The sequence below is a fragment of the Phymastichus coffea genome, unplaced genomic scaffold, assembly GCF_024137745.1.
Source record: "Phymastichus coffea isolate CEN01 unplaced genomic scaffold, Cenicafe_Pcof_1.1 PCOF00011, whole genome shotgun sequence".
Classification (NCBI taxonomy): Eukaryota; Metazoa; Arthropoda; class Insecta; order Hymenoptera; family Eulophidae; genus Phymastichus; species Phymastichus coffea.
The window spans coordinates 3,119,920-3,146,556 of NW_026706822.1; the positions used below are offsets into that span (position 1 = coordinate 3,119,920).

At 33.4% G+C, this 26,637-nt stretch overlaps 2 protein-coding genes across 6 annotated transcripts in view; one reads left to right on the forward strand and one right to left on the reverse strand.

Annotated features, from left to right (window-relative positions):
• Positions 1 to 26,637, reverse strand: part of LOC131672465 (protein IWS1 homolog) — a 555,150-nt gene that overhangs the window by 493,613 nt on the left and 34,900 nt on the right. The gene's annotated exons all lie outside the window — the stretch shown is intronic.
• LOC131672448 (talin-2) overlaps positions 1 to 26,637 on the forward strand; it is an 870,100-nt gene that overhangs the window by 12,452 nt on the left and 831,011 nt on the right. The gene's annotated exons all lie outside the window — the stretch shown is intronic.

A 26,637-nucleotide genomic window follows, 5' to 3' on the forward strand; every position in this document is an offset into this window, starting at 1 on the left:
CTTTACATTACTCTTTGTTGTCTCTTTGGGAGCAAATATCGCAATAGGTTCATGGAAATTAGCAGCTAATGAAGAAAACATAAATACCAAGTCGTGATTCGCTTGCTTATTTACGGTTTCAGCATTACGTTTCAAATCTTTGCTATAAATTGCAAGTGTATTGAAAGTCATTGTTTTTAAATTTGAGTCGATACTCGTTCTGACTAACATTTTATCGAATGATAGAACACCATTCTTAGCCTGTTCCGGAAACATTTTCAGTTACTCTTCAAAAGATTAAATTTAATAAAACTATCATTGAATCTACCATTAATGTTTGAAGATATTAAGTTTCTTAATATTGTAGATTTAGTCGACAAAAGTAATATATTATTAATTATACGTCGAAGCATATTATACCTTGCCGAACCTCGAATATGTATTCGTAGACACGGTAATATCTATTCATCGTTACAGCCGTGATTTTAGGTTTTGCAATTTTCCAACCATAAAACATTTTTAATCAAGAAAGTCTATATTAACAAATTAATATATTAATTATACCTACTAACTTAGAAATATATTAAAAATATTCGTGTTTTTATAATACTTTCATTTAGAAGTACGTTCTCATTAGTTATAACAATTTAAAATTACAAAAAATATTTTATTAAACACAAGTATTCGATTTTCTGGAATATTCCTTACAAGGGAACTATCCCAACCTGACCTCACCGATTTAAATGATTTTGGGATATGTTGTAGTACTTGAAAAAAAATTATATACGTCTTTTTTTTATCGGCCCCTAAGGGCTTTTAAGGGGTGAATCCACCCTGAAAATCAACCCCTAAAATCAGTATTTTTAATATTTCTTAGCATCAAATGAATATTTTTCAGTAAACTCAACGTTAAAAAATTTCTTACAGAAGGGTTGCAACCCTCTTTTTAATAGGGGTGAATACACTATTTTTTGTACTGTTTTACGACATGTAATGTAGTAAATCAGCTCGAGTGATTTAAAAATCGCACTGATAATGAGAAAATACCAAAATTAAATTGACGTGTTTCCGGATTTAAAAAAAAATATGTTAACGGGGTGTTCACCCCCTAGAAACTACCTCCGTCAAACTATCAGCAGGTTAATCCACCTAACCTTGGGATAAACAAGTTTAGTCGTTTGTTATTTCTTGAAATAATTGAATTTTACACCATAAGCGAGTTATCCCAGCTGTATAACATACCTCTTATCCACCTACCCCTAACCTATCTAACCCCCACCCTTATAAACCACCCTTACTGAAACACAAGCATGCTAAACCTCCTAACCCTGGGAAACATGAGTTAAATCGTTTTTTATTTCCTGAAATAATTTAATGCTACGCCCGAGCGAGCTAACTCAACTAACCAACCTACCTCTAACCCATCAAACCCCCATAAACCACCCTTACCCAACCAAATGTAGGCTAATAGACCTAACTTTGGGAGAATTGAGTTTATCAGTTGCTTTTTCTTAAAATAATTGATTTCTACACCGTACGTGGGGTATCCCATTTTTTTTGATAAAATATATCTGTAGCTCAAACATAATTTATGACAAATGAAAATATGTTTAATACATTTCATTTTAATAGTACCAAAATGGCGAGAAGTATCTCTTCAAAATAAACATGAGAATAACACGAGGTCTAATTATCATTTATAGATCTATACATATATATTTATATTCATGTGTAGATACATAAATATATTTACGTAAGAGCCATCGTACGTGGTACTACATATATTTTGATTTTTCATAATAATTTTCATCTTTTTCTCTTTTTTATTTATTGGTAAATTAAAATGTATCATTCAACGAATTTCTTACGGAAATGATAATCATCAAAAAAGTGTTTGAAACATAATGATCTTTTACATTAACCACACCGTATTATAGCAACATTTTTACATGCTTCTACTTCGCAATGTATATTGTTTTAGCTGGTTTTTCAGCAATGTAGCCGCTTTTATACCAAGCGTATTTAAAAATAATTGTATATCTTGGTGAAGAAAGCTGGTTATGGACAAGAGATTGCATTTTTATGATGTTATTTCTTAAATGTAGATTTATTTCATAGTCCATCAAAATAACTTGATCTGATAAACATCGAACGAAGTTTTTTCAGATATGAAATCCATAAAAATCAAGTGGTTGGATGTTCCCTGTCATTCCTGTGGGAATTTTTTTTATATTAACAATTTTGTTTGTCGGCATCGTTTCCCTTACAGCTTTATCGCAATGTCCAGTCCAAGAGTCAAGTAAAAGTACAACATTTGGGTAAAAATCTTCTTTCAACCAAATTTTAAAATGATCTAAAATAAACAAATGTCAAAATTTTTTTATGTCATTGCATTATAATAAACAAAAATATACTAACTTGTCGTTAATTTTCTAGATTTAGATGCTTTCACATGCACATTTTCTGGTCTAAATAATGAAGATTCCACTACGGGACCGAATTGACCACTTTTTTCTTTTAATACTATAAAAAGTGGTGATAAATGTTTCCCGGTTGCTGATATAGTTGGCTGAATTGTATAACTGTGCGTTGTCGATGAAACCAACTGTACCAGACATTGCACCTGCTTTTCTCTTTTAACTGCCAATGTTCTTCCCGGGTGCATTTCTAATTGGAAACCACTCTGATCTGAATTATAAAAGTTTGCAATGCCGATTTCTGGTATACGTGATTTAACATCAGCTACAAAAGCATCAGCATTAGTTTGTAGTTATTATTTATTTTCTAATGTTTTTTTGGTGATAAATTTATTTATTTTTCTAGATAGTATTCTACGAGCTTTTTTAAATTTTAGTAACCAATTTTGAGAAGCCTTAAATCTTATATCTTCATGGCCAACAATTTTTTGAGCTTGCAATGCCCATTTCCGTATATCTCGATCATGCACTATCGTACCAGCTGCAATAGCGGCTTTTAAATTATCAAACGTGTATTGGCAAATTTGCGCAATTTTTTTTCGGTAAGTTACATTTTTTATAATTGTTTTCGCCCAACGTTGAAGTTGACTTATAGATGAAACTTTTTTGAATCTATGTTGTACAGTATCCAGTTTCAAGTTTTTGTTTTTTCCGCTCCAAAATTCTACGGCTCTTTGTTTATAATCAAATGAGATTTCTTCATCATCATTTGTGCACTGATTTGTTGGTGCAAAATCAGGATCAGGAAAGTGATATTGAACTTCATCTTCGATTATTTTAGCATCAGTATCTTTATAATCTTCCTGAAAATCTAACGTCTCTTCAACAATCATATCAATATCATTAAACTCATACACGGCATTTATTAATATTTCTTTCAACTTTTCTGACAATTTAATTTCTTTGAAATTAATCTCGCTATCTGGTATTTGTAAACTTTGAAAATATGCTAATAATAAATTGACTACGTTCAAAGGATTGATCTTCATGTTTTAATCTAAAACAAAATCAAGATATAAATACTCTTTTTTGCAGTTGAATAATTTTACAAAAGACAAAAGAAAACCTAGTCTATAGATAGAATTCGATCATACGTTTTTAACAGTTATATTTCACATGTTTACAAATCAAAATATTTGAATAAAATTATATATGATAAGTGACATAAATACTTACGTAGTAGGCAAAAACTTTTCTTCTTGTTATGTACCATATTTTCGTGTTTGGAAAATTCGTATGTAAATATAGAAATAAGTTTATTTATAAATCCAGCACTATAAGAAAACTTGAACTTTTTAAATACTTGACTTTTCTTCAACTACTATGAATAATGAAATATGTATTGGATGTCTTATTATCGTAAGAGGTGTAGATTTGATATACCTTATCTTCTTCGAGCCATTGATAAGACAAAATTGTAAATAAATAATAAACCACAAGTGAAAATTGAAAAAAGTAAACAGTTTATAAGTATAGGAATTGAGACTATAATAACTATTTATAATTATTAATATAATCAATTATTTGTTATAATTTCTTTTCTCATTGACAAATTGTAAATAATTAAAAAAGAAATAATAACTATATTAAACTTCCACTTTTGAAATTAATAATTTTTAACTGTTATTACTTGTTATTTTTCTTTATTACGATTTAACTTTACATTTAAAAAATAATAACTATTATTATTACCTTTTTATACACAGCTATATGTAATACAATGCAAAAAATATTTTTGAAAAAACTGATACTATAACTGTTATTATTAATTTCGAAAAAACAAAATAGTTAATAATTATTTATAATTTATTTTAGTCTCAAATCTTATATTTATAAGCCGTTATTAATTGTTTTTATCTTTTTTGTATTTATAATGAAAAGAAAATAATAATTATTACATAAAATTTGTAATACTTGGGACATATTGTTATGCAACATGAATGTTATTCAAGAAATACATTTATTTTTCGCTATTTATACAGGGTGTCCAAAATGTTACGGGACACCCCAGTAAGTCCTGAGATATAACTATTTCCGAGGAGATTAAGGTCATTCCTGTAGTTTTTTTTTCATGGCCTTGAGAAGGTTCATTTAAGGTCAAATGCTTGAAAAACTGCCTAAAAGCGTTTTTTTAATTTTTAAGATATCGAAAAATGACCTCTACAAAATTTGTTCAGAACAGAGTGGGCAACTCAATGTACCAAAAACCTTTGACCTTTAACCTCATTTTGAAGGTCATTTCAAGGTCGAAGTGTTTTTTGTAATGGAAACCCCTCTTTTTGACCCCGGATTCGCACATAGCGCGAAATCCGACGTTTGGATAAGGTATTATGTTGAGTTTCGATTGATCCAGGTCATGTGAAATTTAGATCCAATATTATTCGCGAAACATTTACAAAATGTTTCAGGCTAAATTTATTAAATTCTACTGGGAGCATATTACAGTGACCTTATCTTTGACCTTCAAGATCATTTTAAGGTTATTTCAAGGTCACCTTTGATTGTTTGAATAATTAAGTAACGGGTTATCCAAACCGAAAGTCAAGTTGTTTTAAATGAGGAGCAAGCAGAGACAGTTCTTTTGCCGGATAAGTTTTTTCCACTCACTGCGTTTTGAATGTTTCTTTCTGATTTCGCGCTATGTGCGAATCCGGGGTCAAAAATAGGAGTTTCCATTACAAAAAACACTTCGACCTTGAAATGACCTTTAAAATGAGGTTAAAGGTCAAAGGTTTTTGGTGCATTGGGTGGCCCACTCTGTTTTGAACAAATTTTGTAGAGGTCATTTTTCGATATCTTAAAAATTAAAATAACGCTTTTAGGCAGTTTTTCAAGCATTTGACCTTAAATCGACCTTCTCAAGGCCATGAAAAAAAATTTAAAAATAACGTTTTGGACGTAAAGTTTCCCGCTCTTTCGATTACCGTTGTCAAAAATAGGGGTTCCCATTTGAAAAAAAAAGTTGACCTTGAAATGACCTTAAAGGTCGAGCTCAAGGTCAAAATCAAGGTCACCACTGGATTCCTCGTTCAAAGTTATTACAGGATTGACCTTAATCTCCTCGGAAATAGTTATATCTCAGGACTTATTGGGGTGTCCCGGAACTTTTTGGACACCCTGTATAAGGTTAACCAGCATGTGTTTCAGTAAGAGTGGTTTATAAGGGTGGGGGTTAGATATGTTAGGGGTAGGTGGATAAGAGGTATGTTATACAGCTGGGATAACTTGCTTATGGTGTAAAATTCAATTATTTCAAGAAATAACAAACGACTAAAGTTGCTTTACCCAGGATTAGGTGGGTTAACCTGTTGATAGTTTGACGGAGGTAGTTTCTAGGGGGTGAAACGCCCCATTAACATGTTTTTTTTTAAATCCGGAAACACGTCAATTTAATTTTGGTATTTTCTCATTATCAGTGCGATTTTCAAATCACTCGAGCTGATTTACTATATTACATGTCGTAAAACAGTACAAAAAATAGTGTATTTACCCCGATTAAAAAGGGGGTTGCAACCCTTCGGTATAAATGTTACGTCCTAAAAAGCGCCTTTTTATAAGAAATTTTTTAACGTTGAGTTTACTGAAAAATATTAAAAAAACTGATTTTAGGGGTGGATTTTCAGAGTGGATTTCACCCCTTAAAAGCCCTTATGGGCCGATAAAAAAAAACACATCTAATTTTTTTTCAAGCACTACAACATATCCCAAAATCATTTAAATCGGTGAGGTCGGGTTGGGGTGGTTCCCTTGTTAGTTCCTTTAACTTGTTTTTCAAAGGACTTTTTCTCATGTCTTTATAATTACGAGGTGTGTTCAAAAAGTAAGCTGACATTTCAAATTTCACGGGCACCGTACTTTCGATTATCGATTTTTTTGTTTTGTTATGTTGGTACACTCTTCCCGAACATCTGTACCAAGTTTCAAGTGTATAGCATTTTTTGTTTGGTTGTGAGAGGCGTAAAGTGTTTTGCGTGCTCGGCGATTTCTTGCTATCGAAAAATATGGATCAAAGGATTTGCATCAAATTTTTTGTAAAAACTAAAATAAAGTGCTCCGAAACACTTGAAACGTTGACGGTGGCATACGGTGAAACTGTTCTGAGTAAAAAAAATGTTTACAAGTGGTACAAACTCTTCCAAGATGGCAGGGAAGATGCCAATGACGGACCTCGCTCTGGACGCTCAAGCACGTCAACAACTGATGAAAACGTTTAAGCAGTGAAGAACATTGTTCTGTAAAATCGTCGAATCACTATCAGAGAAGTTGCAGAGGATGTTGGTATATCGCTTGGCTCGTGCCATGAAATTTTTCTAACGTTTTGGGCATGAGACTTGTGTCAGCGAAGTTTGTTCCGAAATTGCTAAATTTTGACCAAAAGTACCGTCGCATGAGCATCGATCAAGAACTGTTGAATGACGTCAACGACAACTCAGATTTACTCAAAAGGGTCATAACTGGTGACGAATCATGGGTATATGGTTATGATATCGAAACCAAAGTCTAATCGTCCCAATGGAAGAGCCCAGATGAGCCAAGACCGAAAAAAGCACGCCAAGTCCGATCAAATGTCAAAGTTTTGTTCACTGTTTTCTTCAATTACCATGGCGTGGTGCATCAGGAGTTCTTACCATATGGACGTACGGTCAATGAACAGTATTATCTTTAAGTTATGCGCCGTTTGCCAGAAGCAATACGAAGAAAACGTCCAGAATTGTGGAAAAACAATTCATGGCTTTTGTATCACGATAATGCCCCTGCTTACTCATCTTTGCTTGTGAGAGATTTTTTGGCCAAAAACAACACCACAATCATGCCTCAGCCACCATATTCACCGGATTTGGCCCCATGTGACTTTTTCTTGTTCCCAAAACTAAAGAGACCTATGAAAGGACGGAGATTTGCAACGATTGAAGAGATAAAGACTGCATCGCTGGAAGAGCTCAAGGCTATACCGAAAAGTGCTTATGAGAAGTGCTTTGAGGATTGAAAAAACCGTTGGCATAAGTGTATTGTATCTGAGGGGGATTACTTTGAATGGGATAACATAAATATTGACAAATAAATAAATATTTTTTCTTAAAAATACAAAGTCACCTTACTTTTTGAACACACCTCGTATACTAGTGTTATTTAGCACGTATCGCGCGCTCTTTCTTTTGTATTTTTTTTGCTATTTATTACATGATTTGAGCTTTTTACATGTTAACTTGGAAATTCTAATTGGCACAAATAAGTTTTGTTATTTAAAGTAGATTACATGCATTAATATACATTGATGTATAAAAATAGAATAGATCCATTTTTTTCACAAAAACGAATGAACTTTTATTCATTTTAAGATATATTGGAATAATTACAAAGGCCAACAAAATTTTACTAAAGTCAAAACCCTGAAACCAAACACAGCATACTTACTAGATTTTCATACGCTGATTCCGAATCTGGGCTCAGAATTGCTCTATTACCTTTAGTTTTCTAGATATCTTAACTTTAAAACATCAAAAACACGCTTTTTTGCTATAATTGACCATCTGTAACATGACGAAGGATTTTTTTGCAAAATTCTGACAACAGTTCCTAAAAGAGCAATTTTTGAGTTACAAAAAGCACTATTCAAAATTATATTTATAGTCTACATCAATTAACCTTCGACCATTTATTCCATATTTACTTTTAGCAGCATCACTTTTATTTCCTACAATTATAAGTAAAATAGTAGTATATTAAAATGTTAAATTGAAAATGTAGAGGAAGGGGTGATTAAAAAAAATGAAGGGACATGTCGGGGTATCGAACCCACGTGCTTTGGGTCAGCAAGCCAGTGCTCTAACACTAGAACCACTGTCACATGTACGTTAAGGAGTCTTTATTGTGTATATTAGCTACACATTTGGTATAGGACCTGAGCGTGCGGCGGACGGGAGCGCCTGCTCGCTCGGCTCAGCGGGGCTTGCTGGCGTGCCGAGTAGGGGAGCGCGTACTCACTCTGGTTCAGCGTGGCTTTGCGGCGCGCGGAGAAGGGAAGCACATGCTGTCTATAGTTCTGGCTTGGGGATGCACGGTGGTAGGAAACGGGTACTCTCTTTCTCTCTCTCACGTTCTGGCTCAGCGTGGCTTGGGACTATTCTCTCTCTCACACACTTTCGTAGAGGAGATATTTTGGTTTTCTCTCTCCGTGGAAGGGAGCTACTTGCTTAAATCCCCGCTAGACCATGTCGAACGACGTCCTACATTAGTCATTTTTGAGAGACTACGAGCGCAATTACTCGACTGCTTCCTCCTTAAGATGTTCCCTTTAAACATTTCTGCTAGGAAAGAAGCTTCCATCCCATCTATTTAAAGTACTCTTTCTTGCAATTGTAATTCATTAAATAATTATACATATTAATTATTTATTTTTATTTATTTATTAGTTTTAATTATACAATGAGTAAAGTACACTTTGTCGATAATCTTTCTGTTTAGTATTCGTTATAGTTATTTTAAAATATTCAGTTAAATATTTATAAAAATTATAAACGTCTGTAAATTTTTCGTCTGTATCAATCCCTTCCGATTCTATTTGTTTTTGCTTTTCCTCCTTCTCCAACCAATCATATATTTTTTGTGTATTTATTGCAGCGCAGACTATATTTTTTCGATTTTGACTGTGATATATGGATGACGGTTTACATTTAAGACTTAAGTTTTCCAAATGCAGGCATTTCATTTCAGTTTCGATGCCATCTCATTTCAGTTTCGATATCTAAAATTTTTCTATAATTGAAAAAAATAATTAAATTCAAATTCAGATTATTACTACGTTAATCTATAAGTTATTTAAACTTAATTGTCAAGAAGAATTTTTCGATGGCAGTGCTTCTTCTGTAATCTTTTTACATAAATATTTCTGCAATTATGTAAATGATTACCTGCGGTATGATTCTAGAATATATTTATAATATTTCTATAAAATTCCATTTATTAAACAATTCAAAGAAATTCAATACTCATTACTAATATAACTATATATACAGGGTGACCCATTTTAATCGCTACACCTGGATTTTTCGAATTCCAAGACAGATAGAAAAAAATGGTTCAAACAAAAGTTGTAGGGGACGAAAGGGGCCAAACAATGGTTCTATCAAATTTGACCTTGAACTTGACCTTCAAGGTTATTTCAAGGTCAAGTGGTTTTTTTGAATAGGAACACCTATTTTTGACCCCGGATTCGGAAAGAGCGGAAAATTTCACGTTCAAAACCATATTGAGACATTTTATTCACGGTCATTTCAAGGTCAAATCAAGGTCAAACTCCGAAAAATCCATTTTAAGTCGTTTTTCCACGAGTCACAGGCTTAAGTGGTTCAAATTGATCGTTGATTTAAAACGGAAACCCATACACTCAAAACTTTCACATCCTAGTAAACAAAAATCGAACTTGCACATCCGAACCGCATTCTCTTCATAGCCTCACATGCTAAACTGTTACACCAGACATCCCCCAGTCCCACACATCTCTATCCCATGTATGATGTTTGTTTTACGGAAACTTCATGATCATTGAAGCTTCTGTTGTAAATGTGTCAACCTTACGTTTAGCGCTACCCAGAAACAACGACGTGGACGTAGTAAGGACTGTTTCCTTTGGGGTGCTTGAGTGAGTCCCCGTGCCTCTCATTGTTCAGAGTGCTTAATTAAAGTGAGTCCCTTCGCCTCTCACTGTTCGGGGTGCTTGATTTAAATGAGTCCCTTCGCCTCTCACTTATGTGTTTATCTAGCCTCGAAGCAAATGTTCGAAATTACGACCATTTGCTTCCAGGCACATAGTCAAACGCCTTTGGAAGTGTCGAACGGTGTTTAGCAAAGTTTGCCTTGGAATGGCATCGCAAGCTCGACGAATTCTGTCCATCATGTCTAATCTTGTGGTGGGCCTTTCCGCAAAAACGGCATTTTTTAAGTACCCCCATAAGTAAAAATCTGGTGATGTAAGCTCGAGTGAGCAAGCAGGTCATTCAACCGGACCACCTCGACCAATCCATCTGTTACCATACTGATTATTCAAAAAAGTCCTAACAATTCGTGCGAAATGTGGTGCTGCGCCGTCCTGCTGGAGCCACATTCTCCGTCGCGTTTCTAAGTCAACATCTTCCATCAATACAGGTAGTTCATCTCTTATTAGCGTTAAACACGTGTGTTGATTAACATTTTCTTCGAAAAAGTAAGGGCCAATCAAATATCCATTAATAATCCCACACCATACCATAATACTCCAACGTCTTTGATGGTTTACAGTTCTGACCCAATGAGGATTAACATCAGACCAGTAATGACAATTATGTCTATTCAATTCCCCATCACTTTGAAATTTTGCCTCATCAGAAAAAAGAACAAAATTAAAAAAGTCTGGATCATTTACTGTCATTTGTAAAGCCCATTGGCAAAACACAATAGGCTGTTGAAAATGAGCAAACTGTAGCTCTTGGACCAGAGTAATATGATATACATCATATCTAAGCACCTTCATAATTCTTAAAAATATACTTTTTGGAATACCGATTTCCCTTTCGACTCGACGAGCGCTTATCTGTGGGTCAAGATGAATTATTGCCAGAATAGTCACAACCCGATTATCATTTTCATCATATTGATGGGCGCGTAGTCAGCCATTTCAGAGGCAACTATTAATTATTATTAAATTTGAATAGTGAAATGGTATAAAAAATAATAATAATTATAATATTCACCCGTATACGGTCGCGACCAAAAAAGAAAAATGTTCCTAGATTACGGTAACTTTATCTGACTAAGTGTATTTGCCACAAGTGTTCCGATTGTCACACTTTTGTAATTGTAAATTTTATAATAAAGTAATAATCATTAAATTATTTCTAATTTGAATTGCACATAATACTAAAACTTGCTTTTATTTTAAATATTGTGAATTATTTCCGTTCAAACTTAAAAAATACTAATATTGATGATGTAATCATTAAAAGCACATTTACAAATAAATTCTGTTCAATCAAAGATTCTTGTAATAATATCTGAACTACTGACCGATTTTAATATTTTCCGCACATTTTTAATATTAAACTTTATTTTTGATAGTTTGATTCTAGAAAAAATAGCTTTGATGCTTTTTGTACAAAAAAGAAATGTTGCATATTTATTGTTTCGAAAGTTATGACTATTCTTTTTAAACAATCACATTATTTACAGCTCATATCTTCAATTTTCTCATAACTTTCGAAAAAATAAATAAAGATACAACATTTCTGTTTTTTACAAAAAGCATCAAATTAGTTTTTTATAAAATTTACAATTAATAAAGTGTGACAAACGTTTTTCTTTTTTAGTCGCAATCACATACAGGCGAATATTATAATTATTAATATTTTTGATACCATTTTACTATTTAAATTTAATAGTAATTAATGGCTGGCTCTTAAATGGCTGACTATCAGCCTAAAAAGATTATTGACACGACGTTGCTTTTAGGAGAAAGCTGAAGTAATTATCGTGGTGCGACAATCGGAAATTAGTATTTCAAGGTAGGGGCGAAGGGACTCACTGAAATCAAGCACGCCGTACAGTGTGAGGCGAAGGGACTTACTTTAATTAAGTGATGTAACTAAATCTACGATCAGTTTGAACCACTTAAGCCTGTGACTCGTGGAAAAACGACTTAAAATGGATTTTTCGGAGTTTGACCTTGATTTAACCTTGAAATGACCGTGAAAAAAATGTCTCAATATGGTTTTGAACGTGAAATTTTCCGCTCTTTCCGAATCCGGGGTCAAAAATAGGTGTTCCTATTAAAAAAAACCACTTGACCTTGAAATAACCTTGAATGTCAAGTTCAAGGTCAAATTTGTTAGGACCATTGTTTGGCCCCCTTCGTCCCCTACAACTTTTGTCTGAACCATTTTTTCCTATCTGTCTTGGAATTTGAAAAATCCAGGTGTAGCGATTAAAATGGGTCACCCTGTATATATATAGCATGATGTATTTCCAGCCTTTTTTTAATATTTTTTATTCGATAGGAATTTTGCATCAACGATACAGAGGTTTAAAGAATAGTATTGTAGGGTAAGTATCAGTACATACTGGTAAACAATTGAACTATTTACAAATAAAAATTTCTCAGAACCTTGAAAGCCTTGAAAATCGAAAATATAGTCTATTCATAGCGTATAAATCCAATTGTTAATCGAGATAAGTGAACTGCATCGTATCTCAAAACAAATAATGACTATGGTTTTGATTTACCGATTTATATAAACCTCTTGCTTCAAAATTATATCATTTATAGTTTTCAAAAATATATTAGCGGACGTTACATTCGGTTCATCCTCTCCCCGTTTTATATTCGAGCTATCCTCTGCGCGTTCTATAGTGCAATCACTTTACTTGCAAAGCCATCACTTAGCCTTAAAACCGCTTCGGTCTAATAAAAAAGCACAGTCAATCCGACACCCAGCGAGCTACGCTTGCCTTATCTACTTTATTTGTAATAATCCTTAGTAGTTAGTTAAATCTTTATTAATTAGTTAATCAAGTCAATATTCATTGATAATTGAGAAGGAGCTCATTTTAGAGTAATTATTGTTAACCTTCACCGTAATAACCGTTTCTTCATAGATTTCCTTTAGCCTTTCAATCAGGTATTCACTAGCTCCTTTTTCCTCCAGCACCTTCCATAGTTTCACTCTATTAACAGTATCAAATGCAGTCGAGAGATCCACGAAGCACGCGTAAATCATTCTTTTCCTCGTCTTAGCTCCTTGTACTATGTGGTTCAAAAGATAAATATTGTCCGTTGTCGACCGGCCTTTTCTAAACCTAGCTTGTCCTTCTGGGAGTATTCCTTTCTCTTCCACCTCCTCTATTAGTTTATCTCTTAAAATTTCTGTATAAATTTTATATCCCGTCGGTAATAAGGATATCCCTCTAAAATTCTTTAACTGCTTAAAATCTCCTTTTTTATACAGTGGTACGATAATTGCAACCTTCCAATCCTCTGGTATACCTTAATCTGCCCATTTCTTCCTAATCAAGGAAATCAGTCTGTTAAAAAACTGTTCTCCACAAAATTTCCTTACTTCATTTGGTATCTCATCAAAACTGGCGGCTTTCTTCCTTTTTAGCGATTTAACAGCTTGTAGTATGTCTCCTTCCGGTACATTTTTCGATTCCAAGTCTTTAACTATCCTTTTTATACCAACTAATCTTTCCTTACTTGTTGCATACTGCTTTATAAAGTTCTTCCACTCATCTAATTTGATGTCATTTTTAATTGTATTTCTCTTCTTACCACGTCCCAAAAAATTCCATACATCATTCTCATGTTTAATGTTCCTTAATTGTGCCGCTTCCATTTCCTTGAAATTCTCTTTCGCTTTACACCGCTCCTTCCATTCAGCTCTTTCTCTTAAATAAGTGTTTCTATCGACCAGGTTCTTTCTCATTTTAAAATATATTTTTTTAACTCTTCTTTTCTTCATTTTACATTCCTTGTCCCACCACTTTCTTTCCTCTAACCTACATTTTTTGTAGTTAATTTCTTTTTTAACTACAACGTTTTTTACAACATGTCTAATACCGTACCAGATTTCTTCAACCGAGTCCAAGTCCGCAGCCTTAAATTTTACGCATTAATCCTCAGCCGCCTGTCGAAAACACACAATATCCGACCAAGTTGTTATTAATTTTTTAGAATTTGTCTTGCTCGCCAACTCCTAGGCTCTACAAACTTCGTTCAGCTCCAGGTAAAGGGACATGTGGTCCGAGTCCGCTCTGCCCCCTACTTCAAAAATTTTAACCCAATCTAAAGTATAAATATTAACTAAGCCATAATCAATTACCGTACTCCTCCTCCCCCTGATATATGTAAATTCCCCACCCTCATCCCCCTCAAACCACCCATTAAGCATATATAGACCCTTATTTTCTATTACCTTCAGAAATTGTCTTCCTTCGTTTCCAATTACCGTATCCTTACTTTTTCTTTCAATCAACTCACTCTAATCCCTCCTTACAAAATTGCTTAGATTACCTGTTCTAATATTAAAATCTCCACCTATTAGAACTCATACTTTTCTATAAATTCTGAAACCTCCTTTAAATTACCGGAATTGTACATTGACCATACATTTACAATATTATCATTATAATTATTACAGCTGCCGCCTTTTATCCTGAAATTACTAGTTACAATATTATTTTCAACAGATACATTCCATACACCTTCCTCATCTAGCCAATTCTTACTTACACCTAGTAGAAAACCGCCTTTTGTTCTGCCTTTTTTATTCTCTCTGATTACGGCTATACATTTCCATATAAATTTGTTTGACAGCTTGCGGTGGAAGCTTTCCCAATTCTTTTCTTCTAACCATGTTTCGCATAAGCTAATAAAATCATACCTATATGTATATTCCAGAAGTCTGTGTCTTTATTTAAAATGCCTTCGCAATTCCGAAAAATTAGCTTTCTATTTACATTATTATCATTATAAACGCTTCTATTGCCTACCGTCTGTTTATTTTAAATCTGCATCCTTCTTCTAGGCTCTATTGAAAAGATTTTTCTATGTTCCTGTTGATTCCTCGTTGCATATTCACCTTCTTCCTATGCTCGGTTTCATCGCCCGCCTTTTCATTTACACACCTTGTCCTCAGTCAATTCGTCCGAATACTGCCATCCCTTGGAAGTGCAACGCTGCCGAAGATCTTATCGTATATTTTCTCCGCCTCCTCCTCACCAAGTTACTTATACCATCTATTGTTAATCCAGAAATCTTCAAGACCGCACCTTATTTGCGCATCAGTCACTTTCTTACTTTTTACCTATCTTGCTACACTTTCTTTCCTTTTCCTATCCTCGTAGCTGAGGTCATTTTCGATAAAAATCTTCGAACCCTGTAACATGGTGTATTGCCGAATAACAGTCACCGTGGTACTCGGCGTAATATAAATTACAAATTACGATAATTAATTTATCAGATTACTGAGCGCCAGATACTACTACTAATTAATTAGACATAAGTAATTTTTCAGGGGAGTGCCGCCCTGAATAATAATTGGTGTTAAGAATGTTAGCTAACACTGCAAGTAATTTTATATAGAGCAGTGTAATATTTTGGCAGACTAATCCATTTGAACTATGAAGCTGACAAAATATTATTCGCGAATCAATAGGTGTATTGATGTGTATACCTGCGATACGTATCCGTGGCTAAGCTCAATTTGATGCTGAATCGTGTCTTACCTTGATAGCAAACAGTCGGAGAAGATTCAGCACAACATGTTTACTAACTTCCTTTGTTCTCTGTGGGATTTGAATAATACCCCATGTCGGATAGACAGAGGAAGCAGGTTATCGGAATAAGTAAAGTAATTGGAGTGGTATAAAATTGAGCCGATTTATTAAATAACAATCTATGTAATTGTCTTGTGTAAAACTAATAACAATCGGAATAACCGTTCAGTTAGGCACACATAACTTAAGGCTAATAACAAAATGAAAAATTTAAACTTTGAAATTAGACACACGTACAATGAGTTTCGAACGCTAACGCGCTATTACGTACTCTTCTTTGCACTATTTACCTAACTCTGAATTTCGCTGATGTGCAATGCAGTGAAATCAATAGACGTGAAATTACTGGTTAACAATAAGTCGTGCAGTACTCACTTTTAGACTGGAGTAGATTTGATATCTTTATTCAATCTAAATTTTCTATCGACAAATTAGCGGCTTCCGTATTTAGCAACGTGATTTTAGTACAATTTCGAATCAGGCATGGTGAGCACGAGCGAGCTATGGTGCTTCTAAATAAATGCACTCCGATTCTAAGAAAATCACGGGGAAAATCTGCAAAGTAATTCAAGGACACAGAACTATACGTCTATATCAGGAAAAAGCCATCGGCAAACTCGGGCTAATTCTCCTCCTCCCACTTTCTCCTAGTCATAAATTTTCGTAGTCGCAATATAATTTCAATTTCGATGATTCTTGTGCTTAATGTTATGTCTCTCTAACGCATCAAGCTATGTACAAGTTTGTCTGCCTATTAGGCAAGTTGAGTGTGATGCGCCTTCCTTTTCTATCTATTAAGCTATCTCTTTCTATTTAACATAGGCATAGATATAAATGGGCGTGGCTAATGCAGCATATGAATATGTATATCAAACAGCATTTTAATTGTTATCACACTCACGATATACGAAACAGGTTTTATAATTATTTTGATAGATATTTGTGAGAAGATAATTTAAATATTTTAACATACACTTATGCGGCAAATATTAACACGCTTCCGCATATTTTATTTTGATATTGGAAATATTAAATATTAAATGCGTACGCAGGCCAAACAGAAAAGTTGCCCTGTATACATGTAGGCAAAGTCAAGTAAATGTTTTTAACATTACGCTTTCGCAAAATTAAAGAAAAATCAAACACATGTTAGATGTATTTTCCGGACGCGCTTCTTGAGTTAATCGGCGTATCTGAGGTGATTGTTCAGTAATTCCATATTCTTCTCTCTTGCAATTTATGTTTACGGCAGCGTTGGAGCTTCTGCTTCTTGAAGTGAACAACCTTTATTGGCATGATGACTTTCGGAGGTTTTGGAAGAATAGCAGGTTAAAATAATTATTTAATAATAGTACCGCTGGTGCTCATCGCGTAACAGCACATGAAAAAAATAAATAAATAAATTGATAATTGTAAATTATTTTACAATTTACTGTGCTAGTGCATAATTCGGAGTACGGAGAGCTGTCGCTGACCTTTCCTAGACCACCTTGCAGTAATTCACCGATTTTTATTATTAATTATCAAACAGCCTGTTACAACCCTTTAGTTTGTATTTGTTCTTCCAAATCAAATCTCCGTCTTCCTTCTTTCCACACCTAGCTATATATACACTACCGCTTTTCCTTACCTGTAATATCTTCACCTTAACACCTACCATTTCTTTAATAAACCTATTTAAACCAATACGCCATTCACCGGTTAGAGACAGGCCTCTAAAAACCACGTTATCTTGCCTATCCATCTTATCCTACCATTTAACTAACCTTCTCATTACGCCTATCTCGAATTCCGAGAGACAACTTGTACCGGCCACCGATTTCGTATCCTCATTTACCGATCCACCTTGTACTCCTATCGACCCTATACTACTAGCTATACTGCCTTCGTTTCTTAAATTATTTGTTTCGCACGAGGAAACTGTATTACCGACTAACTTTTCGAACTCATCTAATCTGATGCACATTTTTAGTCTAACTTCCAGCCGTTCGTTTTCCAGTCTCTCTATTTTTTCATTTAAATCTATTTCCAATGCTTTAATCTATACTTTATTTTTTTCTTCCGTAACGTTTTCTTGCCTAATATTTTTAAGTTCCGTCTCCATCCTTTCTTTTATACTTACCATTTCTACAATAAGCGCCTGCCACTCCTTATTCATAAATTCTTCCAATTCTCCTATCTTTAACCTTAAATCATCGCATCTTCGGCATTCCAATACTTTTTCTTTATTATCAAATTTCACTACGAGTACCAGCAAAACTCTCTGTTGTTATATTATAACGGATGTTATATTTGTTAAAATATTATATTTGTAATCAATATTTCCAAGAGAATGAAAATAGAGTTCGAGAGATCATTGACATTTAAAAGGGAAATTTAGAGGTGCAGCTCGCAATTGTTGCAAATTGAATTATAAAAATGCTGCATTTATACCAGTAGTATTCTATAACTTTACAATTTAGGACTCTGATTTCATTGTAATAGAAATTGCTACCAATCCAGAATTTGAGGGAAAAATTTTTGTTATTACGGAAAATAAGCAGTGCTACGTATCTTTTGCAAAAGAAGTCGCAAACAGTCGGATTAGCTTTCGATTCATCGATTCTTTTTATCTTATCTCTAAATAAGTTGGCGTCTTACTTACCTCATCTGTATATCATACAGCGAGAATTTGAGAAAGTTAATTATATTGTCGATCAAATCAATTCACTTAAAAGAAAAGGAGTTTTTCTATACGAATATGTTCAAAATTTAAATAGTCTAACTGAGATAGAGTTGTCTTCTGATCTCAATTAGAAGACGGATGTGCTTTTGCTAGGTGCTATTTTTGAAAATGTTCGAACAATATGTAAAAATGCATACGAGCTCGACTCCGCACATTGTTACACTACTCCTCGATTAACGTAGGACGCAATGTTAAAATGCACAAATGTTACGCTGGAACTGTTAACAGATATAGATTTGGTCTTATTCATTCAAAAAGGTATTTGTGGAAATACGCAAAAAAGCTTATTTCACAAGTTTATGATTAATGTAGTATACGATAAAACGATGGAAGACGAAACGAAAAGTAAAGATGTTAAACTATTTAATCAGTGAGTTGATAGATATGACGCTGAAGCTCGAATTGCACAACCAAATCTTTCATGAAAATTTAGCAGTTATTCAATTATTCTGGACAACTATCAGTATTCGAAAACCTATATGTATTGGTCGACGTATACTAGATCTTTCAAAAACATTAGTTTATAACTTTCAAATTGGAGAGAATTACTTTATACTAATACAGACAGGTTCATGTATGAAATTCAAGACGTTCATATGTATGAGATCATGAAAGAAGCTATTGATAAATTTTATACATCAGACTATCCAGTTGATAATCATGTTAGAATATGAAATAAATTTATATTAGGCTTAGCAGTACGATGCACTGCATAGAATGCATAGCTTAGCATTTTTATGAGTACTGAGTTGTGTAATTAAAAGTCAGCAATTATATTATCGGATATAAAAGCTCCAAAGGCAAGCGTCTAATTTTAGTGTGTATGTCTTTAATGACACTCGTCAAATATATTAAATACCTATAAGAATTAATAATCCCTTTTACTGATACTTTATTTCAACATGGTAGCAGAGCGCGGGTTCAAACGAAGTTTCTATGGTTAAAAAGTGACAAGGACAAGTGACAAGTTCAAGCAAACACTGAGGAAAGTTACTTGATGAGTATTGAAGACAAATACTGGTATGTACAAGGGAAAGTTCTGGATGGGCTTATACAGTTCCAAAAGAAGAATTGATTGACTACGTATACAAATTCAGAATAGAAATAGTGTTAAATTTTGTTAATATTGATAATCTTAGAAGAGTGTGCGAAAACATTAGAGAAAAACAAAAAACTGAGATAGCACCGAAAGCGAGATTAATTAAAATTTTTGAAAGTATATAATGAAGTTGAAGTTTGTAACGACTTGGAACTAGATGATTTAAGGAAGGCTATTAAGCAGAGAATAGAAAGAGCATTAGAAAATAAAAAGAAAAAAGAAATAGGAAAATCAGAAAAAGCGGAAAAAACATTTTCTTTCAAAGAAAACCCTAAGATTTGAATTCAGAAACAATAAAAAATAGTAACATTGAAGAAGAAGAAGAACCAAAGCAAGAAAATAAAAATAAGACAAAATGGCAATCAATGATAATATGAAACCTTAGTTTTTTGATGGTAAGAATTACAGCATATAGAAGAAGAGAATCTTATTATATCTGAATGCAAACAATGTGATAACCCTGCAACTAGAGAAAAACAGTCCAATGAAACACAAACAGCACGGGACGACAAGAATTTAAAAGAAATAAATTATATATATTGTTGTATTACAGATAATCAAATGCAATTTGTGAGCGATCAAGAAACGGTTCAATATATAATGAAGAAACTCAATCAGATATATTTGAAAGAATCATCTGCGTTATAGTTATATATAAGAACCAAATTAGATAAAATTAAATTGAAAGATTGTGAATATTCAAAGTCGTTTTTCACAGAATCCGAAAAAAACTATAAACGAACTAAAAAATGCTAGTGGAAAAATGGGCGAACGAGAAAAGCTAAATTACATGCTGAGAACACTTCCGGACTCATTAAGTTTGCAAGGGGAAAACTTCATAGCTACGGTGCACCACAGTTATACCTCGCGATTTCGGGTCCTACTAAGGTTAAGGAAGCTGGCGCTAACTCCCATAAACACAAGTTCACCGCGAATGGCTGAAAAATCGAGGCCAGGCAATTAAGACATATCATACACCATATATATATATATATATATATATATATATATATATATATATATATATATATAAACGGTACACGTATAAACGGCGATCTCTTTATTACGCCCAATAAAATTAATTACAAAATTAAATAAATTATTAAAGGGTGAATAAGCGGACTCGGTCACACACCAAAACGCGATCAACAAATGAACAAAATCTGAATTAATAACAAAATTACAAAGTGAGCGTATTTGCTCACTTTCGGAATCGTGACAATCGAGCGCAATATAAGCGAAGAGAACACGAGCGAATTCGCTCAGTGTCCTCGACGTAAAAGGATACAATCACGGCCTCGAAGTTCCAAGCGAGAACTGGCGCAGAGAGAGAGAGAAAGACAGTTTGATGCTCTAGAGCGCTCCACCAGGTTCCGTCGTACTTCGCTTGCAGGTGACAGTCCGGAGGCGATGGAAGTCCAGCCCAACTGACAGAAGAGCTCGAGGGATGATGACACCTGCACCGCTATCCAGCCTCGAAGATTGCAATGAAGGACGCCTTGCCAAGAACTCCTGGCGGCTTTTGCCTCGGCAGTGATCGCCGTGTGCCGAACTCGTGTCCTGATACTACAGGGCACTGTCCCTCTAGAGAGTATCTTCGACAGCTCAGACACACAAGAGTTCTGTGGTCTCTCTTTCCACCCTTTTCTTTTCGGACTCTCTTACTGGTTATTGGCTGGATCTTTTCTCTGGCTTTTTCTCAGTTCTCCCTTTGATTTCTATCTCAAATCCCGCGAATTTTCTCGCTTAAGAGTTCGCCGATTCACCTCCTCTCTCCGCTAATTAACTACTCTCTTTCTCTCTCTTTGCTCTTTCCGTTCTCGCTCTCATCTCGAGCTCCCTTTCTCCAGCAGCGCTCACAGCGTTACAAAAATAACGAATAAGTACAAAATTATTTCTGTCGAAAATTCTTCGAAAATTTATGATAAGCAAAATAAACTAATTGCAGTAGCTTACAAAGAAAGCGCATTGTACAAAATAAGTAGTTATTTTAGCGGAAAGAATGTTACAATATAAAAAAAATGAAAATAATATAACATAAAAGGGAAGATATCACAAGATTTTAGGTCACCTGAATTTTAAATACTTAGAGAAAATGTGCAAAGATAAACTAATAGATGAAATGCCGGAAATTTTAAAGTCAGTATTTTTGAAATGTGGCAGGTGTATTCAAAATAAAATACATAATTTACCATTGAAAAATAATAGAAGTCGAGCAAATGAAATTTCGGAAATAGTACATACTGATGTAAACGGGCCGCATAAGACAGTGGGTTTTGATGATTTTCAATATTTTATAACTTTTATCGATAATTATAGCAAGTGTGCACTAATATTAAAATAAAAAACATTAAAATTAAAAACAGAGATACACGATTGTTTTGTTGTTTATGTTAATAAAGTTGAAAATATAACGGTAAAGAGGATCAAAAAATTGAAATGCGATAACGGGAAAGAATACTTGAATAATGATATGTACAAGTTTGTAAGAGAGAAAGGAATTTATTTAGAATCATGTCCTCCATATGTACACGAATTAAATGGAACGGTTGAAAGATATAATCGAACAATTATAAATTCGGCTAGATGTGTATTATTTGAAGCCAAATTAAGTCGAAAATATTGGCCAGAGGTAGTAAAAGCTGCCGCATACTTGAAAAATAGAACGATTGCCAACACAATCGAAAATAATACACCTTTCAAAATTTTATTTAAAAGGAAACCTGATATCAGCAATTTGCAAATATACGGAAGTAAAGTATTTGTCAGAGTGCCAGAAATTAAACGAAATACGAAACAGGATAGAAAAGCTGATGTAGGAATTATATTAGGATATGATCATGTGAGATATAGAGTTTTTATAGATAATAAAATCACTAGAACAAGACATGTTGACATAATTGAAAACACTGAAAACCTAATTGGATTTGAAGGTAACGAAAATGATAATGAGATTGATTATGAATATTTTAATAACAATGGAAATATAAATAACGAAAACTCTGTCAAACCCAAACGATGAAAAGATATTAACTTTAAGAAGGTCAAAAAGGGATAGGAAAATGACTGATCGGTATACTGCAAGTTTTGTTAGTTCAAATTACATTTATGTAAACGTTGTAAGTGCTGATAGCCCTTCAACGTATGAAGAAGTGATTAATAGCCACGAAAATGATTTGTAGAAAGATACTGTGAATAGAGAAATACATTGCTTAATTAAAAATAAAACTTGAAAATTACTTGAAAAATCTAAAAATAGAAAAATAATAGATTTAAAGTGGGTCTTCACAAATAAATCTAATAATCGAAAGAAAGCAAGACTTGTTGCAAAAGGTGTTCAACAAACTGAAGTATAAGAAGATTTATACTCACTAGTAGTCAGAGTACAAACTTTAAAATTATTATTGTATTGCTGTTATCAAAACAGATTAATGATTATGCAAATGGATGTAGAAACAGCTTTTTTAAACGGTTACGTTAAATCAGAAATATTTGTGAAACAATTATTAGGTTATGATGATGGAATAGATAAAGTATACGAGTAAAAGCTTGAAAAAGCCCTGTATGGTTTGCGAGAAAGCCCAAGAGCTTGATACGAATGTTTTGACGATCGTATTAAAAAATTGAATTTCGAAAGAAGTGTGATTATTGTTTGTATAGAAAAAATGAAAAATCTGGTTTTCAAATAGATGAAATCTATTTGATATTGTTTGTAGATGATTTGTTGATCTGCGGCAAGAATAGAAAAGGACCAGAAAGGGTTAAAACTGAATTATCAAATAAATTCGCCATGAAAGATTTATAGGTCAAGTGAATATTTATTTAGGCATCAATATCAAATATAATATTGAAAAGGGTTAAATGACCCTTGATCAGAGCGATTATATAGATTCATTGGCAAAAAAATATATTTTAGAAACAAAATTATACTATACACCCATAGAAGAAAACTTAAATTTAGAGCCTGCACAGGGAGCATTAAATAATCTGAAATATAGAAATATAATAAGGGCATTATTATACATAAGTACAGAAACAAGATTGGACGTGAGTTATAGTGTAAATTATTTGAGTTGATTCCAAAACTGTTATGATGACACTCACTATAAATATGCATTCAGAATTCTGAAGTATCTTTACTTAACAAAAAGCCTTAAACTGACTTATACAAGAAACTTAAGTGCAGAAGTAATGGATTGTTTTATCGATGCTGACTGGGCTGGAGTTAGGAACGACAGAAAATCAACGACTGGATATGTAATTAGAATATTTGGAAATGTATATTGGAAATCTAGAAAACAAAGTAGCGTTACTAAATCATCAACAGCTGCAGAATATGTAGTTTTATCAGAATAAGTTAGTCAAGTCAAACTTATTAAACATTTATTAAAAGATTTTAGAGTGAATATAGAAAAATCGATAAATATTTTTGAAGACAACTCTGGTGCTATTGCTATCGCCAAATTGGGAAATTTGACTAAAAAATCAAAATATGTAGAAATACATTGCCATTTTGTGAATGAATGCTACGAACAAAAAATCATTAATATTGTAAAAATAGATTCTGAAAACAATAATGCAGACATATTCACAAAACCTCTCGGATGAAGCTAATTTGAAAAATTTAGAAAAGAATTACGAATTGTGTGATGAGCATACAACATAAATTTAAGGAGGTGTGTTAAAATATGAAATAAATTTATGTTGGGCTCAACAATACAATGCACTGCATAGAATTCATAGTTTAGCAGTACGATGCACTCTTTGAAATTTTCATAAGTGCTGAGTTATCTAATTACAACTCAGCAATTATTGGATATAAAAGCTCCGAAGTCAAGCGTCTAATTTTAGTGTGTATGTCTAATGCCATTTGTAAAATATATTAAATACCTATAAAAATTAATAATCCCTTTTACTCATACTTTATTTATTTCAACAAATTTATTTGGTATATCTCTCGCTAACAAAAAAGTTCTCGGAATCATGAAGGATGAGCCCAAAGCTTCCATTAGGAGAGAGTACATTTGGTTACGAAGTAAACTGTATAGTATTGAAATATCAAATAAGGAGCCCTTGAAAAGGGCAAATAAAGTAAAAAAACATACAGTTAAAAATAGTAATACGCATTCAGAGTATCGAAAATGCTTAAAAGGTGTAACGGTCCTATCTATGAGCTCTTCTCTTATTTTCACTGGATTACTGCAACCCGCTAAACTCATGAATCTACATATATCAGTTAGTATATTAAACGGCGCCACCTTACATATTATATGATTGTATTAGTACTAGAGTCAAATTTCATGACCATATAAGGAGTGTGACGTCACTCTAATTATAGATATAGATATGATAATTTTTATTGTTCAATTAAAATGCGTTATTAAGAGTAATTTCAGTGAAACAAAGTATTTTTTATATAGATTTTAGGGCATAGATTAAGATTATAATATTTTTAATTTCTTTTAACTAGGAAATCGTATTAAATTTTAATGTGCTTTTTTCTACGGCCGGCAACACGTGATCAGGAGTGTGTGTGCGTGCGCTCTCTTTTCTTCGTCGTGCGCTCCGTTTTTCACTCATCCGTCAGATCGCGTTCTTCGACTTGTTGCGTCGTTTTCTCAGGTATGGGTAGGCGGATATGGAAATAAATTAGTGTCTGGATTAGGGAGCGCGTCGGCCATAATTATCCGGCTGGTTACGGGGCGGCAAAGGACGGGGATGGCTTCTCTGAGGTGTTGCAAATAGTGCAACACTCTTAGGCAAAGCCATGTAACGCACCGCGTTACAAATGTTACAACTTCTTCGCCTTCGCTATTTAATTGAGACAAAGCAACGGCTATAATATGATAACTAGCATCAGACATGCATGTATTTTATACAATAGTTAAGTAACCTCTCCTTAAGGTAATATTTTCCCTTCCTCTTTTCCTTCCTTTTCTGTTTCTATCTGCAATGTAATTTTTTCATATCAACAAAAGAGATTATCAACAAAAAATCAACAAAAGAAATTATAACAATAACAATACGTAAAGTTGTATTATACCCTAAAGGAAACAGAATTTACTACGTCTATGTCGTTGTTTCTAGGTAGCGACAAAAGTAAGTATAATAAATTTTAAACAATAGCTACTGAGTACTTGTGAAATATTTAACCTTGATTTGAATTCCTCAAATTTAAAACAACATACTTTAAAATATCATTTTTGGCTGTAAATGTTTCGTTCTTTTGATTGCCGTTGGTCAAAATAGGGGTTCTCATTTAAAAACAAAGTTGACCTTGAACTAACCTTGAAGATCATGCTCAAGGTCAAACCCAAAGTCAAGAATGGATTGCTCATAAAAATTGAAAAGAAACGTGGTGACCTTTTCAAAAACGTAACTTGGAAATTTTCTACGTTAATGAGGGGGTTATGGGGAAATGGGTGGGCCTGGGTTATGGGTGACTATCTAAACATAAAATTTCCCGTTCTTTTGATTACTGTTGTTAAAAATAGGGGTTTCCAATTGCAAAAATAAAGTTGACCTTGAAATAACCATGAAGGTCATGTTCAAAGTAAAACCCAAGGTCACTGACAGATGGTCGTTTTGATTTCTCAAAACTTTTATGTTTAAATTTTTTTCCCTTATTTTCCGAGATATTCAGGTATGTCCAACTTTTGGGACATCCTGTATAATAAAAATATTTCAAAGTATACGGTAATTCGAAATTTCAAAAAAATAATATACACCTTAGATGGAGCATCGAACCAATACAAAAATTTATTTTATTTTATTAATTTAATTAGCTACTACAGTGAATTACCGAATAAAAGCTGAGTGGCATTTGTTCGCGAGCTGCCATGGCAAAAGTGCTCGTGATGGAATCGGAGTAAGAGTAAAGAGGGTTACTCGAAATGCTAGCATTGGGGTTATATAAATAGGCACTGCAAGTGATGCTTAAAACTAGTTTTATATACTGTAATCATGAAGACCAGGAGGCAATGAAAATATCATTAAAGATAAATTTGAAAAAGCTGAAACGATATCGCATACACAATCATTTCACGCCTTCG